General features: G+C 44.6%; 1 long non-coding RNA gene across 2 annotated transcripts in view; it reads right to left on the bottom strand.

Annotated features, from left to right (window-relative positions):
* Positions 1 to 240: 240 nt before the first annotated feature.
* The window catches only part of LOC132358180 (uncharacterized), a 456,965-nt gene continuing 439,522 nt past the window's right edge, over positions 241 to 17,683 (bottom strand). For both annotated transcript variants that reach the window (XR_009500469.1, XR_009500470.1), the window contains exons 2-3: positions 1,994 to 2,108; positions 241 to 349 (exon numbers count right to left, since the gene is read on the bottom strand). This is a non-coding gene — a long non-coding RNA (uncharacterized LOC132358180). The remainder of the gene's footprint in view (positions 350 to 1,993; positions 2,109 to 17,683) is intronic.

Below are 17,683 nucleotides of genomic sequence, written 5' to 3'. Positions count from 1 at the left end.
ATTGACCATATCTAGACCCACAGCTGGAGGAGACATAAGGGTGGACACTCTCGGGGCTGAGAGGTTTGGTGAGGTTGGGGGAGCAAACGCAGAGCCTTTAAAGTAATACTGCCTGTTACCCATCCCATGGGTCCCAAATCTCCAGGTTCAAGGGCATTTTCCTACCTCGAAAACATGCATGAGAAACCCAGAAGGTGGTACACAGTGTGATCGGGAAAGGTTTCTAAAACGCACCTCATTTCTCATCTCCTTGTGCTCGGGTTCGCCATTCCAGCCGCTTTACTAGCAATCTCCCTCCTTGGAGAATCAGCACCTTTAACCTCCCGTTCCGTACAGCTTGCAATTTGTCCTGAGGATGAACGGGAAGAGGGGGAGCCAATGAGAGACTAGCTCTAGGTGTTGGGACAGGCACAGGTCACTCTATTTTCCCATCAGGAAGAAGAATTAACCACAGGCTCAGCCTGCCGCCCGGAACCAGAATAGGGCCTGAGGCGATCCTGCGCTTTTGCGGCCAGCTCCCAAAAAAGCGAGTTGAAAAATGGAGCTCAGGGGCACTGCAATTCACAAACCTGCAGAGTTATAAATGATAACTCTCGTCCACAAATATATTGAGGGAAGGCAACGAAGAGGATCTGAAAGCAAGGCAGAATTGCAGGAAACAGATTTCAGGAGGTCGATTCGAATCGCCTTTAAAGCACATGAAAAGCGGCAAAACGTCGACAATGATGCCCTTGGCCAAAAAGGGCGTATGCGTTTTTTCCTGAATATATTCAGGAAAAAACGCATACGCCCTTTTCGGCCAACCAAGCAACCTGGAAAGGCAAGTCAGCGCTACAAAGAAGTCTCGCTTCCCATCGGTCAAAAGGGCCATGCGGAAAAAACTGTCAAAACCAGAAATGCAGAACAGGCCATGGAGAAATGGGAGCCTTGCTACGCTGATGGGCGGGATGTAAATTGCCAACAGCCACTCTGGAGAAGTGTACGGTGTGTCCTGAAACATCAAAAAAACACAGCTTAGAGCGCATAGGGCACTTCCACTCATGGGCGTATAAATTGGGAAAACTAAAAATCAGCAAGACACAGGCACCCGAAAGTTTAGGGCTGCTCTGTTGACAAGAACCTCCACTTCATGACACCTTAAATATCCCAGGAAAGAGAAAAATGGATAAAGAAGTGGTGGTCCTTATGTACAATGGAATATCACTCAGCCATGAAATCAATGTCATAAGGCTAGTAGCAGCATGATGAGTGGCTTTAGCTACGACGATTCTAAGTGAAATAAGTCACACAGAAAAAGACACTTATCATAAGCTATCACTTATAGAGGGAATGTAAAAACCGCTACACTTGAACTGAATTACAAGACAGAACAGAGTCACACGTTTACAAAACACACTATGGCTGCTTAACGGGAAAGGTGGGGTGGGGTGATGCATAAAACAAGGGTTTCAAATGAGCTCAGATACCGTTCCATAAACCCAATATGTAATAGAAAGACCTACTCCTTGCTCAGTGAACTGGACTCAACACCCCCTATTCACCGCACAAGAATATATCTGACTAGTAAGAATCTTAAAACCTATGTATTGATATCTCTCTGGAAGTGAGTCAAGTGGCTGTAAAGCGGCAGAAACACAGCCGTGAAAAGCAGCTAAACCCCATTATAAAAATAAATTCCTTTTAAAAACCCGTGAAACAAAGACAGTGAAAGAGAGAGAAATTCTTACAAAATTCGTTCAGGGGCTGTGATGCAACCTGGATTGACCATATCTAGACCCACAGCTGGAGGAGACATAAGGGTGGACACTCTCGGGGCTGAGAGGTTTGGTGAGGTTGGGGGAGCAAACGCAGATCCTTTAAAGTAATACTGCCTGTTACCCATCCCATGGGTCCCAAATCTCCAGGTTCAAGGGCATCTTCCTACCTCGAAAACATGCATGAGAAACCCAGAAGGTGGTACACCGTGTGATCGGGAAAGGTTTCTAAAACGCACCTCATTTCTCATCTCCTTGTGCTCGGGTTCGCCATTCCAGCCGCTTTACTAGCAATCTCCCTCCTTGGAGAATCAGCACCTTTAACCTCCCGTTCCGTACAGCTTGCAATTTGTCCTGAGGATGAACGGGAAGAGGGGGAGCCAATGAGAGACTAGCTCTAGGTGTTGGGACAGGCACAGGTCACTCTATTTTCCCATCAGGAAGAAGAATTAACCACAGGCTCAGCCTGCCGCCCGGAACCAGAATAGGGCCTGAGGCGATCCTGCGCTTTTGTGGCCAGCTCCCAAAAAAGCGAGTTGAAAAATGGAGCTTCAGGGCACTGCAATTCACAAACCTGCAGAGTTATAAATGATAACTCTCGTCCACAAATATATTGAGGGAAGGCAAAGAAGAGGATTTGAAATCAAGGCAGAATTGCAGGAAACAGATTTCAGGAGGTAGATTCGAATCGCCTTTAAAGCACATGAAAAGCGGCAAAACGTTGACAATGATGCCCTTGGCCAAAAAGGGCGTATGCGTTTTTTCCTGAATATATTCAGGAAAAAACGCATACGCCCTTTTTGATCAACCAAGCAACCTGGAAAGGCAAATCAGCGCTACAAAGAAGTCTCGCTTCCCATCGGTCTAAAGGGCCATGCTGAAAGAAGTGTCAAAACCAGAAATGCAGGACAGGCCATGGAGAAATGGGAGCCTTGCTACACTGATGGGCGGGATGTAAATTGCCAACAGCCACTCTGGAGAAGTGTACGGTGTGTCCTGAAACATCTAAAAAACACAGCTTAGAGAGCATAGGGCACTTCCACTCATGGGGGTATAAATTGGGAAAATGAAAAATCAGCAAGACACAAGCACCCCAAAGTTTAGGGCTGCTCTGTTGACAAGGACCTCCACTTCATTCCACCTTCAATATCCCAGGAAAGAGAAAAATGGATAAAGAAGTTGTGGTCCTTATGTACAATGGAATATCACTCAGCCATGAAATCAATGTCCTAAGGCTAGTAGCAGCATGATGAGTGGATTTAGGTACGAGGATTCTAAGTGAAATAAGTCACACAGAAAAGGACACTTCTCATAAGGTATCACTTATAGAGGGAATGTAAAAACCGTTACACTTGAACTGAATTACAAAACAGAACAGAGTCACACATGCAGAAAACACACTATGGCTGCTTAACGGGAAAGGTGAGGTGGGGTGATACATAAAACAAGGGTTTCAAATTAGCTCAGATACCGTTCCATAAACCCAATATGTAATAGACAAGACCTACTCCTTGCTCAGAGAACTGGACTCAACACGCCCTATTCACCGCACAAGAATATATCTGACTAGTAATAATCTTAAAACCTATGTATTGATATCTCTCTGTTAGTGTGTCAAGTGGGTGTAAAGCGGCATAAACACAGCAGTGAAAAGCAGCTAAACCCCATTATAAAAATAAATTACTTTGAAAAACCCATGAAAGAAAGACAGTGAAAGAGAGAGAAATTCTTACACAACGCGTTCAGGGGCTGTGATGCAACCTGGATTGACCATATCTAGACCCACAGCTGGATGAGACATAAGGGTGGACACTCTTGGGGCTGAGAGGTTTGGTGAGGTTGGGGGAGCAAACGCAGAGCCTTTAAAGTAATACTGCGTGGTATCCATCGCATGGGTCACAAAACTCCAGGTTCAAGGGCATCTTACTACATCGAAAACATGCATGAGAAACCCAGAAGATGGTACACCATGTGATGGGGAAAGGTTTCTGAAACGCACCTCATTTCTCATCTCCTTGTGCTCGGGTTCGCCATTCCAGCCACTTTACTAGCAATCTCCCTCCTTGGAGCATCAGCACCTTTAACCTCCTGTTCCATACAGGTTGCAATTTTTCCTGAGGATGAACGGGAAGACGTGGAACCAATGAGAGACTAGCTCTTGGTGTCGAGACAAGCACAGGTCACTCTATTTTCCCATCAGGAAGAAGAATTAACCACAGGCTCAGCCTGCCCCCCAGAAGCAGAGCAGGGCCTGAAGCCATCCTGCGCTTTTGCGGCCAGCTCCCTAAAAAGCGAGTTGTAAAATGGAGGTTCAGGGCACTGCAATTCACAAACCTGCAGAGTTATAAATGATAACTCTCGTCCACAAATATATTGAGGGAAGGCAAAGAAGAGGATTTGAAATCAAGGCAGAATTGCAGGAAACAGATTTCAGGAGGTAGATTCGAATCGCCTTTAAAGCACATGAAAAGCGGCAAAACGTTGACAATGATGCCCTTGGCCAAAAAGGGCGTATGCGTTTTTTCCTGAATATATTCAGGAAAAAACGCATACGCCCTTTTTGGCCAACCAAGCAACCTAGAAAGGCAAATCAGCGCTACAAAGAAGTCTCGCTTCCCATCGGTCAAAAGGGCCATGCTGAAAAAAGTGTCAAAACCAGAAATGCACTACAGGCCATGCAGAAATGGGAGCCTTGCTACACTGATGAGCGGGATGTAAATTGCCAACAGCCACTCTGGAGAAGTGTACAGTGTGTCCAGAAACATCTAAAAAACACAGCTTAGAGAGCATAGGGCACTTCCACTCATGGGGGTATAAATTGGGAAAATGAAAAATCAGCAAGACACAAGCACCCCAAAGTTTAGGGCTGCTCTGTTGACAAGGACCTCCACTTCATTCCACCTTCAATATCCCAGGAAAGAGAAAAATGGATAAAGAAGTTGTGGTCCTTATGTACAATGGAATATCACTCAGCCATGAAATCAATGTCATAAGGCTAGTAGCAGCATGATGAGTGGATTTAGGTACGACGATTCTAAGTGAAATAAGTCACACAGAAAAGGACACTTTTCATAAGGTATCACTTATAGAGGGAATGAAAAAACCGTTACACTTGAACTGAATTACAAAACAGAACAGAGTCACACATGCAGAAAACACACTATGGCTGCTTAACGGGAAAGGTGAGGTGGGGTGATACATAAAACAAGGGTTTCAAATTAGCTCAGATACCGTTCCATAAACCCAATATGTAATAGACAAGACCTACTCCTTGCTCAGAGAACTGGACTCAACACGCCCTATTCACCGCACAAGAATATATCTGACTAGTAATAATCTTAAAACCTATGTATTGATATCTCTCTGTTAGTGTGTCAAGTGGGTGTAAAGCGGCATAAACACAGCAATGAAAAGCAGGTAAACCCCATTATAAAAATAAATTACTTTGAAAAACCAATGAAACAAAGACAGTGAAAGAGAGAGAAATTCTTACACAATGCGTTCAGGGGCTGTGATGCAACCTGGATTGACCATATCTAGACCCACAGCTGGATGAGACATAAGGGTGGACACTCTTGGGTCTGAGAGGTTTGGTGAGGTTGGGTGAGCAAACGCAGACCCTTTAAAGTAATACTGCGTGGTACCCATCGCATGGGTGCCAAATCTCCAGGTTCAAGGGCATCTTCCTACATCAAAAACATGCATGAGAATCCCCGAAGATGGTACACCGTGTGGTGGGGAAAGGTTTCTAAAACGCACCTAATTTCTCATCTCCTTGTGCCCGTGTTCACCATTCCAGCTGCTTTACTAGCAATCTCCCTCCTTGGAGCATCAGCACCTTTAACCTCCTCTTCCGTACAGGTTGCAATTTGTCCTGCGGGTGAACGGGAAGACGGGGAACCAATGAGAGACTAGCTCTTGGTGTTGGGACAGGCACAGGTCACTCTATTTTCCCATCAGGAAGAAGAATTTACCACAGGCTCAGCCTGCCCCCCGGAACCAGAACAGGGCCTGAAGCCATCCTGCGTTTTTCGGCCAGCTCCCAAAAAAGCAGGTTGTAAAATGGAGCTTCAGGGCACTGCAATTCACAAACCTGCAGAGTTATAAATGATAACTCTGGTCCACAAATATATTAAGGGAAGGCAAAGAAGAGGATTTGAAATCAAGGCAGAGTTGGAGGAAACAGATTTCAGGAGGAAGATTCGAATCGCCTTTAAAGCATGTGAAAAGCGGCAAAACGTTGACAATGATGCCCTTGGCCAAAAAGGGCGTATGCGTTTTTTCCTGAATATATTCAGGAAAAAACGCATACGCCCTTTTTGGCCAACCAAGCAACCTGGAAAGGCAAATCAGCGCTAAAAAGAAGACTCGCTTCCCATCGGTCAAAAGGGCCATGCTGAAAAAAGTGTCAAAACCAGAAATGGAGGACAGGCCATGGAGAAATGGGAGCCTTACTACACTGATGGGCAGGATGTAAATTGCCAACAGCCACTCTGGAGAAGTGTACGGTGTGTCCTGAAACATCTAAAAAACACAGCTTAGAGAGCATAGGGCACTTCCACTCATGGGGGTATAAATTGGGAAAATGAAAAATCAGCAAGACACAAGCACCCCAAAGTTTAGGGCTGCTCTGTTGACAAGGACCTCCACTTCATTCCACCTTCAATATCCCAGGAAAGAGAAAAATGGATAAAGAAGTTGTGGTCCTTATGTACAATGGAATATCACTCAGCCATGAAATCAATGTCCTAAGGCTAGTAGCAGCATGATGAGTGGATTTAGGTACGAGGATTCTAAGTGAAATAAGTCACACAGAAAAGGACACTTCTCATAAGGTATCACTTATAGAGGGAATGTAAAAACCGTTACACTTGAACTGAATTACAAAACAGAACAGAGTCACACATGCAGAAAACACACTATGGCTGCTTAACGGGAAAGGTGAGGTGGGGTGATACATAAAACAAGGGTTTCAAATTAGCTCAGATACCGTTCCATAAACCCAATATGTAATAGACAAGACCTACTCCTTGCTCAGAGAACTGGACTCAACACGCCCTATTCACCGCACAAGAATATATCTGACTAGTAATAATCTTAAAACCTATGTATTGATATCTCTCTGTTAGTGTGTCAAGTGGGTGTAAAGCGGCATAAACACAGCAGTGAAAAGCAGCTAAACCCCATTATAAAAATAAATTACTTTGAAAAACCCATGAAAGAAAGACAGTGAAAGAGAGAGAAATTCTTACACAACGCGTTCAGGGGCTGTGATGCAATCTGGATTGACCATATCTAGACCCACAGCTGGATGAGACATAAGGGTGGACACTCTTGGGGCTGAGAGGTTTGGTGAGGTTGGGTGAGCAAACGCAGACCCTTTAAAGTAATACTGCGTGGTATCCATCGCATGGGTCGGAAAACTCCAGGTTCAAGGGCATCTTACTACATCGAAAACATGCATAAGAAACCCAGAAGATGGTACACCGTGTGATGGGGAAAGGTTTCTGAAACGCACCTCATTTCTCATCTCCTTGTGCTCGGGTTCGCCATTCCAGCCGCTTTACTAGCAATCTCCCTCCTTGGAGCATCAGCACCTTTAACCTCCTGTTCCGTACAGGTTGCAATTTTTCCTGAGGATGAACGGGAAGACGTGGAACCAATGAGAGACTAGCTCTTGGTGTCGAGACAGGCACAGGTCACTCTATTTTCCCATCAGGAAGAAGAATTAACCACAGGCTCAGCCTGCCCCCCAGAAGCAGAGCAGGGCCTGAAGCCATCCTGCGCTTTTGCGGCCAGCTCCCTAAAAAGCGAGTTGTAAAATGGAGGTTCAGGGCACTGCAATTCACAAACCTGCAGAGTTATAAATGATAACTCTCGTCCACAAATATATTGAGGGAAGGCAAAGAAGAGGATTTGAAATCAAGGCAGAATTGCAGGAAACAGATTTCAGGAGGTAGATTCGAATCGCCTTTAAAGCACATGAAAAGCGGCAAAACGTTGACAATGATGCCCTTGGCCAAAAAGGGCGTATGCGTTTTTTCCTGAATATATTCAGGAAAAAACGCATACGCCCTTTTTGGCCAACCAAGCAACCTAGAAAGGCAAATCAGCGCTACAAAGAAGTCTCGCTTCCCATCGGTCAAAAGGGCCATGCTGAAAAAAGTGTCAAAACCAGAAATGCACTACAGGCCATGCAGAAATGGGAGCCTTGCTACACTGATGAGCGGGATGTAAATTGCCAACAGCCAATCTGGAGAAGTGTACAGTGTGTCCAGAAACATCTAAAAAACACAGCTTAGAGAGCATAGGGCACTTCCACTCATGGGGGTATAAATTGGGAAAATGAAAAATCAGCAAGACACAAGCACCCCAAAGTTTAGGGCTGCTCTGTTGACAAGGACCTCCACTTCATTCCACCTTCAATATCCCAGGAAAGAGAAAAATGGATAAAGAAGTTGTGGTCCTTATGTACAATGGAATATCACTCAGCCATGAAATCAATGTCATAAGGCTAGTAGCAGCATGATGAGTGGATTTAGGTACGACGATTCTAAGTGAAATAAGTCACACAGAAAAGGACACTTTTCATAAGGTATCACTTATAGAGGGAATGAAAAAACCGTTACACTTGAACTGAATTACAAAACAGAACAGAGTCACACATGCAGAAAACACACTATGGCTGCTTAACGGGAAAGGTGAGGTGGGGTGATACATAAAACAAGGGTTTCAAATTAGCTCAGATACCGTTCCATAAACCCAATATGTAATAGACAAGACCTACTCCTTGCTCAGAGAACTGGACTCAACACGCCCTATTCACCGCACAAGAATATATCTGACTAGTAATAATCTTAAAACCTATGTATTGATATCTCTCTGTTAGTGTGTCAAGTGGGTGTAAAGCGGCATAAACACAGCAATGAAAAGCAGCTAAACCCCATTATAAAAATAAATTACTTTGAAAAACCAATGAAACAAAGACAGTGAAAGAGAGAGAAATTCTTACACAATGCGTTCAGGGGCTGTGATGCAACCTGGATTGACCATATCTAGACCCACAGCTGGATGAGACATAAGGGTGGACACTCTTGGGTCTGAGAGGTTTGGTGAGGTCGGGTGAGCAAACGCAGACCCTTTAAAGTAATACTGCGTGGTACCCATCGCATGGGTGCCAAATCTCCAGGTTCAAGGGCATCTTCCTACATCAAAAACATGCATGAGAATCCCCGAAGATGGTACACCGTGTGGTGGGGAAAGGTTTCTAAAACGCACCTAATTTCTCATCTCCTTGTGCCCGTGTTCACCATTCCAGCTGCTTTACTAGCAATCTCCCTCCTTGGAGCATCAGCACCTTTAACCTCCTCTTCCGTACAGGTTGCAATTTGTCCTGCGGGTGAACGGGAAGACGGGGAACCAATGAGAGACTAGCTCTTGGTGTTGGGACAGGCACAGGTCACTCTATTTTCCCATCAGGAAGAAGAATTTACCACAGGCTCAGCCTGCCCCCCGGAACCAGAATAGGGCCTGAAGCCATCCTGCGTTTTTCGGCCAGCTCCCAAAAAAGCAGGTTGTAAAATGGAGCTTCAGGGCACTGCAATTCACAAACCTGCAGAGTTATAAATGATAACTCTGGTCCACAAATATATTAAGGGAAGGCAAAGAAGAGGATTTGAAATCAAGGCAGAGTTGGAGGAAACAGATTTCAGGAGGAAGATTCGAATCGCCTTTAAAGCATGTGAAAAGCGGCAAAACGTTGACAATGATGCCCTTGGCCAAAAAGGGCGTATGCGTTTTTTCCTGAATATATTCAGGAAAAAACGCATACGCCCTTTTTGGCCAACCAAGCAACCTGGAAAGGCAAATCAGCGCTAAAAAGAAGACTCGCTTCCCATCGGTCAAAAGGGCCATGCTGAAAAAAGTGTCAAAACCAGAAATGGAGGACAGGCCATGGAGAAATGGGAGCCTTACTACACTGATGGGCAGGATGTAAATTGCCAACAGCCACTCTGGAGAAGTGTACGGTGTGTCCTGAAACATCTAAAAAACACAGCTTAGAGAGCATAGGGCACTTCCACTCATGGGGGTATAAATTGGGAAAATGAAAAATCAGCAAGACACAAGCACCCCAAAGTTTAGGGCTGCTCTGTTGACAAGGACCTCCACTTCATTCCACCTTCAATATCCCAGGAAAGAGAAAAATGGATAAAGAAGTTGTGGTCCTTATGTACAATGGAATATCACTCAGCCATGAAATCAATGTCCTAAGGCTAGTAGCAGCATGATGAGTGGATTTAGGTACGAGGATTCTAAGTGAAATAAGTCACACAGAAAAGGACACTTCTCATAAGGTATCACTTATAGAGGGAATGTAAAAACCGTTACACTTGAACTGAATTACAAAACAGAACAGAGTCACACATGCAGAAAACACACTATGGCTGCTTAACGGGAAAGGTGAGGTGGGGTGATACATAAAACAAGGGTTTCAAATTAGCTCAGATACCGTTCCATAAACCCAATATGTAATAGACAAGACCTACTCCTTGCTCAGAGAACTGGACTCAACACGCCCTATTCACCGCACAAGAATATATCTGACTAGTAATAATCTTAAAACCTATGTATTGATATCTCTCTGTTAGTGTGTCAAGTGGGTGTAAAGCGGCATAAACACAGCAGTGAAAAGCAGCTAAACCCCATTATAAAAATAAATTACTTTGAAAAACCCATGAAAGAAAGACAGTGAAAGAGAGAGAAATTCTTACACAACGCGTTCAGGGGCTGTGATGCAACCTGGATTGACCATATCTAGACCCACAGCTGGATGAGACATAAGGGTGGACACTCTTGGGGCTGAGAGGTTTGGTGAGGTTGGGTGAGCAAACGCAGACCCTTTAAAGTAATACTGCGTGGTATCCATCGCATGGGTCGGAAAACTCCAGGTTCAAGGGCATCTTACTACATCGAAAACATGCATAAGAAACCCAGAAGATGGTACACCGTGTGATGGGGAAAGGTTTCTGAAACGCACCTCATTTCTCATCTCCTTGTGCTCGGGTTCGCCATTCCAGCCGCTTTACTAGCAATCTCCCTCCTTGGAGCATCAGCACCTTTAACCTCCTGTTCCGTACAGGTTGCAATTTTTCCTGAGGATGAACGGGAAGACGTGGAACCAATGAGAGACTAGCTCTTGGTGTCGAGACAGGCACAGGTCACTCTATTTTCCCATCAGGAAGAAGAATTAACCACAGGCTCAGCCTGCCCCCCAGAAGCAGAGCAGGGCCTGAAGCCATCCTGCGCTTTTGCGGCCAGCTCCCTAAAAAGCGAGTTGTAAAATGGAGGTTCAGGGCACTGCAATTCACAAACCTGCAGAGTTATAAATGATAACTCTCGTCCACAAATATATTGAGGGAAGGCAAAGAAGAGGATTTGAAATCAAGGCAGAATTGCAGGAAACAGATTTCAGGAGGTAGATTCGAATCGCCTTTAAAGCACATGAAAAGCGGCAAAACGTTGACAATGATGCCCTTGGCCAAAAAGGGCGTATGCGTTTTTTCCTGAATATATTCAGGAAAAAACGCATACGCCCTTTTTGATCAACCAAGCAACCTGGAAAGGCAAATCAGCGCTACAAAGAAGTCTCGCTTCCCATCGGTCAAAAGGGCCATGCTGAAAGAAGTGTCAAAACCAGAAATGCAGGACAGGCCATGGAGAAATGGGAGCCTTGCTACACTGATGGGCGGGATGTAAATTGCCAACAGCCACTCTGGAGAAGTGTACGGTGTGTCCTGAAACATCTAAAAAACACAGCTTAGAGAGCATAGGGCACTTCCACTCATGGGGGTATAAATTGGGAAAATGAAAAATCAGCAAGACACAAGCACCCCAAAGTTTAGGGCTGCTCTCTTGACAAGGACCTCCACTTCATTCCACCTTCAATATCCCAGGAAAGAGAAAAATGGATAAAGAAGTTGTGGTCCTTATGTACAATGGAATATCACTCAGCCATGAAATCAATGTCCTAAGGCTAGTAGCAGCATGATGAGTGGATTTAGGTATGACGATTCTAAGTGAAATAAGTCACACAGAAAAGGACACTTCTCATAAGGTATCACTAATAGAGGGAATGTAAAAACCGTTACACTTGAACTGAATTACAAAACAGAACAGAGTCACACATGCAGAAAACACACTATGGCTGCTTAACGGGAAAGGTGAGGTGGGGTGATACATAAAACAAGGGTTTCAAATTAGCTCAGATACCGTTCCATAAACCCAATATGTAATAGACAAGACCTACTCCTTGCTCAGAGAACTGGACTCAACACGCCCTATTCACCGCACAAGAATATATCTGACTAGTAATAATCTTAAAACCTATGTATTGATATCTCTCTGTTAGTGTGTCAAGTGGGTGTAAAGCGGCATAAACACAGCAGTGAAAAGCAGCTAAACCCCATTATAAAAATAAATTACTTTGAAAAACCCATGAAAGAAAGACAGTGAAAGAGAGAGAAATTCTTACACAACGCATTCAGGGGCTGTGATGCAACCTGGATTGACCATATCTAGACCCACAGCTGGATGAGACATAAGGGTGGACACTCTTGGGGCTGAGAGGTTTGGTGAGGTTGGGTGAGCAAACGCAGACCCTTTAAAGTAATACTGCGTGGTACCCATCGCATGGGTCCCAAATCTCCAGGTTCAAGGGCATCTTCCTACATCGAAAACATGCATGAGAATCCCCGAAGATGGTACACCGTGTGGTGGGGAAAGGTTTCTAAAACGCACCTAATTTCTCATCTCCTTGTGCCCGTGTTCACCATTCCAGCCGCTTTACTAGCAATCTCCCTCCTTGGAGCATCAGCACCTTTAACCTCCTCTTCCGTACAGGTTGCAATTTTTCCTGCGGATGAACGGGAAGACGGGGAACCAATGAGAGACTAGCTCTTGGTGTTGGGACAGGCACAGGTCACTCTATTTTCCCATCAGGAAGAAGAATTTACCACAGGCTCAGCCTGCCCACCGGAACCAGAACAGGGCCTGAAGCCATCCTGCGCTTTTGCGGCCAGCTCCCAAAAAAGCGAGTTGTAAAATGGAGCTTCAGGGCACTGCAATTCACAAACCTGCAGAGTTATAAATGATAACTCTCGTCCACAAATATATTGAGGGAAGGCAAAGAAGAGGATTTGAAATCAAGGCAGAATTGCAGGAAACAGATTTCAGGAGGTAGATTCGAATCGCCTTTAAAGCACATGAAAAGCGGCAAAACGTTGACAATGATGCCCTTGGCCAAAAAGGGCGTATGCGTTTTTTCCTGAATATATTCAGGAAAAAACGCATACGCCCTTTTTGATCAACCAAGCAACCTGGAAAGGCAAATCAGCGCTACAAAGAAGTCTCGCTTCCCATCGGTCAAAAGGGCCATGCTGAAAGAAGTGTCAAAACCAGAAATGCAGGACAGGCCATGGAGAAATGGGAGCCTTGCTACACTGATGGGCGGGATGTAAATTGCCAACAGCCACTCTGGAGAAGTGTACGGTGTGTCCTGAAACATCTAAAAAACACAGCTTAGAGAGCATAGGGCACTTCCACTCATGGGGGTATAAATTGGGAAAATGAAAAATCAGCAAGACACAAGCACCCCAAAGTTTAGGGCTGCTCTCTTGACAAGGACCTCCACTTCATTCCACCTTCAATATCCCAGGAAAGAGAAAAATGGATAAAGAAGTTGTGGTCCTTATGTACAATGGAATATCACTCAGCCATGAAATCAATGTCATAAGGCTAGTAGCAGCATGATGAGTGGATTTAGGTACGACGATTCTAAGTGAAATAAGTCACACAGAAAAGGACACTTCTCATAAGGTATCACTTATAGAGGGAATGAAAAAACCGTTACACTTGAACTGAATTACAAAACAGAACAGAGTCACACATGCAGAAAACACACTATGGCTGCTTAACGGGAAAGGTGAGGTGGGGTGATACATAAAACAAGGGTTTCAAATTAGCTCAGATACCGTTCCATAAACCCAATATGTAATAGACAAGACCTACTCCTTGCTCAGAGAACTGGACTCAACACGCCCTATTCACCGCACAAGAATATATCTGACTAGTAATAATCTTAAAACCTATGTATTGATATCTCTCTGTTAGTGTGTCAAGTGGGTGTAAAGCGGCATAAACACAGCAATGAAAAGCAGCTAAACCCCATTATAAACATAAATTACTTTGAAAAACCGATGAAACAAAGACAGTGAAAGAGAGAGAAATTCTTACACAATGCGTTCAGGGGCTGTGATGCAACCTGGATTGACCATATCTAGACCCACAGCTGGATGAGACATAAGGGTGGACACTCTTGGGGCTGAGAGGTTTGGTGAGGTTGGGTGAGCAAACGCAGACCCTTTAAAGTAATACTGCGTGGTACCCATCCCATGGGTCCCAAATCTCCAGGTTCAAGGGCATCTTCCTACATCGAAAACATGCATGAGAATCCCCGAAGATGGTACACCGTGTGGTGGGGAAAGGTTTCTAAAACGCACCTAATTTCTCATCTCCTTGTGCCCGTGTTCACCATTCCAGCCGCTTTACTAGCAATCTCCCTCCTTGGAGCATCAGCACCTTTAACCTCCTCTTCCGTACAGGTTGCAATTTGTCCTGCGGATGAACGGGAAGACGGGGAACCAATGAGAGACTAGCTCTTGGTGTTGGGACAGGCACAGGTCACTCTATTTTCCCATCAGGAAGAAGAATTTACCACAGGCTCAGCCTGCCACCCGGAACCAGAACAGGGCCTGAAGCCATCCTGCGCTTTTGCGGCCAGCTCCCAAAAAAGCGAGTTGTAAAATGGAGCTTCAGGGCACTGCAATTCACAAACCTGCAGAGTTATAAATGATAACTCTCGTCCACAAATATATTGAGGGAAGGCAAAGAAGAGGATTTGAAATCAAGGCAGAATTGCAGGAAACAGATTTCAGGAGGTAGATTCGAATCGCCTTTAAAGCACATGAAAAGCGGCAAAACGTTGACAATGATGCCCTTGGCCAAAAAGGGCGTATGCGTTTTTTCCTGAATATATTCAGGAAAAAACGCATACGCCCTTTTTGATCAACCAAGCAACCTGGAAAGGCAAATCAGCGCTACAAAGTCTCGCTTCCCATCGGTCAAAAGGGCCATGCTGAAAGAAGTGTCAAAACCAGAAATGCAGGACAGGCCATGGAGAAATGGGAGCCTTGCTACACTGATGGGCGGGATGTAAATTGCCAACAGCCACTCTGGAGAAGTGTACGGTGTGTCCTGAAACATCTAAAAAACACAGCTTAGAGAGCATAGGGCACTTCCACTCATGGGGGTATAAATTGGGAAAATGAAAAATCAGCAAGACACAAGCACCCCAAAGTTTAGGGCTGCTCTGTTGACAAGGACCTCCACTTCATTCCACCTTCAATATCCCAGGAAAGAGAAAAATGGATAAAGAAGTTGTGGTCCTTATGTACAATGGAATATCACTCAGCCATGAAATCAATGTCATAAGGCTAGTAGCAGCATGATGAGTGGATTTAGGTACGACGATTCTAAGTGAAATAAGTCACACAGAAAAGGACACTTCTCATAAGGTATCACTTATAGAGGGAATGTAAAAACCGTTACACTTGAACTGAATTACAAAACAGAACAGAGTCACACATGCAGAAAACACACTATGGCTGCTTAACGGGAAAGGTGAGGTGGGGTGATACATAAAACAAGGGTTTCAAATTAGCTCAGATACCGTTCCATAAACCCAATATGTAATAGACAAGACCTACTCCTTGCTCAGAGAACTGGACTCAACACGCCCTATTCACCGCACAAGAATATATCTGACTAGTAATAATCTTAAAACCTATGTATTGATATCTCTCTGTTAGTGTGTCAAGTGGGTGTAAAGCGGCATAAACACAGCAGTGAAAAGCAGCTAAACCCCATTATAAAAATAAATTACTTTGAAAAACCCATGAAAGAAAGACAGTGAAAGAGAGAGAAATTCTTACACAACGCGTTCAGGGGCTGTGATGCAACCTGGATTGACCATATCTAGACCCACAGCTGGATGAGACATAAGGGTGGACACTCTTGGGTCTGAGAGGTTTGGTGAGGTCGGGTGAGCAAACGCAGACCCTTTAAAGTAATACTGCGTGGTACCCATCGCATGGGTCCCAAATCTCCAGGTTCAAGGGCATCTTCCTACATCGAAAACATGCATGAGAATCCCCGAAGATGGTACACCGTGTGGTGGGGAAAGGTTTCTAAAACGCACCTAATTTCTCATCTCCTTGTGCCCGTGTTCACCATTCCAGCCGCTTTACTAGCAATCTCCCTCCTTGGAGCATCAGCACCTTTAACCTCCTCTTCCGTACAGGTTGCAATTTGTCCTGCGGATGAACGGGAAGACGGGGAACCAAAGAGAGACTAGCTCTTGGTGTTGGGACAGGCACAGGTCACTCTATTTTCCCATCAGGAAGAAGAATTTACCACAGGCTCAGCCTGCCACCCGGAACCAGAACAGGGCCTGAAGCCATCCTGTGCTTTTGCGGCCAGCTCCCAAAAAAGCGAGTTGTAAAATGGAGCTTCAGGGCACTGCAATTCACAAACCTGCAGAGTTATAAATGATAACTCTCGTCCACAAATATATTGAGGGAAGGCAAAGAAGAGGATTTGAAATCAAGGCAGAATTGCAGGAAACAGATTTCAGGAGGTAGATTCGAATCGCCTTTAAAGCACATGAAAAGCGGCAAAACGTTGACAATGATGCCCTTGGCCAAAAAGGGCGTATGCGTTTTTTCCTGAATATATTCAGGAAAAAACGCATACGCCCTTTTTGATCAACCAAGCAACCTGGAAAGGCAAATCAGCGCTACAAAGAAGTCTCGCTTCCCATCGGTCAAAAGGGCCATGCTGAAAGAAGTGTCAAAACCAGAAATGCAGGACAGGCCATGGAGAAATGGGAGCCTTGCTACACTGATGGGCGGGATGTAAATTGCCAACAGCCACTCTGGAGAAGTGTACGGTGTGTCCTGAAACATCTAAAAAACACAGCTTAGAGAGCATAGGGCACTTCCACTCATGGGGGTATAAATTGGGAAAATGAAAAATCAGCAAGACACAAGCACCCCAAAGTTTAGGGCTGCTCTCTTGACAAGGACCTCCACTTCATTCCACCTTCAATATCCCAGGAAAGAGAAAAATGGATAAAGAAGTTGTGGTCCTTATGTACAATGGAATATCACTCAGCCATGAAATCAATGTCATAAGGCTAGTAGCAGCATGATGAGTGGATTTAGGTACGACGATTCTAAGTGAAATAAGTCACACAGAAAAGGACACTTCTCATAAGGTATCACTTATAGAGGGAATGTAAAAACCGTTACACTTGAACTGAATTACAAAACAGAACAGAGTCACACATGCAGAAAACACACTATGGCTGCTTAACGGGAAAGGTGAGGTGGGGTGATACATAAAACAAGGGTTTCAAATTAGCTCAGATACCGTTCCATAAACCCAATATGTAATAGACAAGACCTACTCCTTGCTCAGAGAACTGGACTCAACACGCCCTATTCACCGCACAAGAATATATCTGACTAGTAATAATCTTAAAACCTATGTATTGATATCTCTCTGTTAGTGTGTCAAGTGGGTGTAAAGCGGCATAAACACAGCAGTGAAAAGCAGCTAAACCCCATTATAAAAATAAATTACTTTGAAAAACCCATGAAAGAAAGACAGTGAAAGAGAGAGAAATTCTTACACAACGCGTTCAGGGGCTGTGATGCAACCTGGATTGACCATATCTAGACCCACAGCTGGATGAGACATAAGGGTGGACACTCTTGGGGCTGAGAGGTTTGGTGAGGTTGGGTGAGCAAACG

This window comes from Balaenoptera ricei (assembly GCF_028023285.1).
Source record: "Balaenoptera ricei isolate mBalRic1 chromosome 4 unlocalized genomic scaffold, mBalRic1.hap2 SUPER_4_unloc_14, whole genome shotgun sequence".
In the NCBI taxonomy this organism is placed as follows: Eukaryota; Metazoa; Chordata; class Mammalia; order Artiodactyla; family Balaenopteridae; genus Balaenoptera; species Balaenoptera ricei.
Note: the sequence above shows the minus strand (reverse complement) of the source record. Positions and strands in the feature narration are given on the sequence as shown.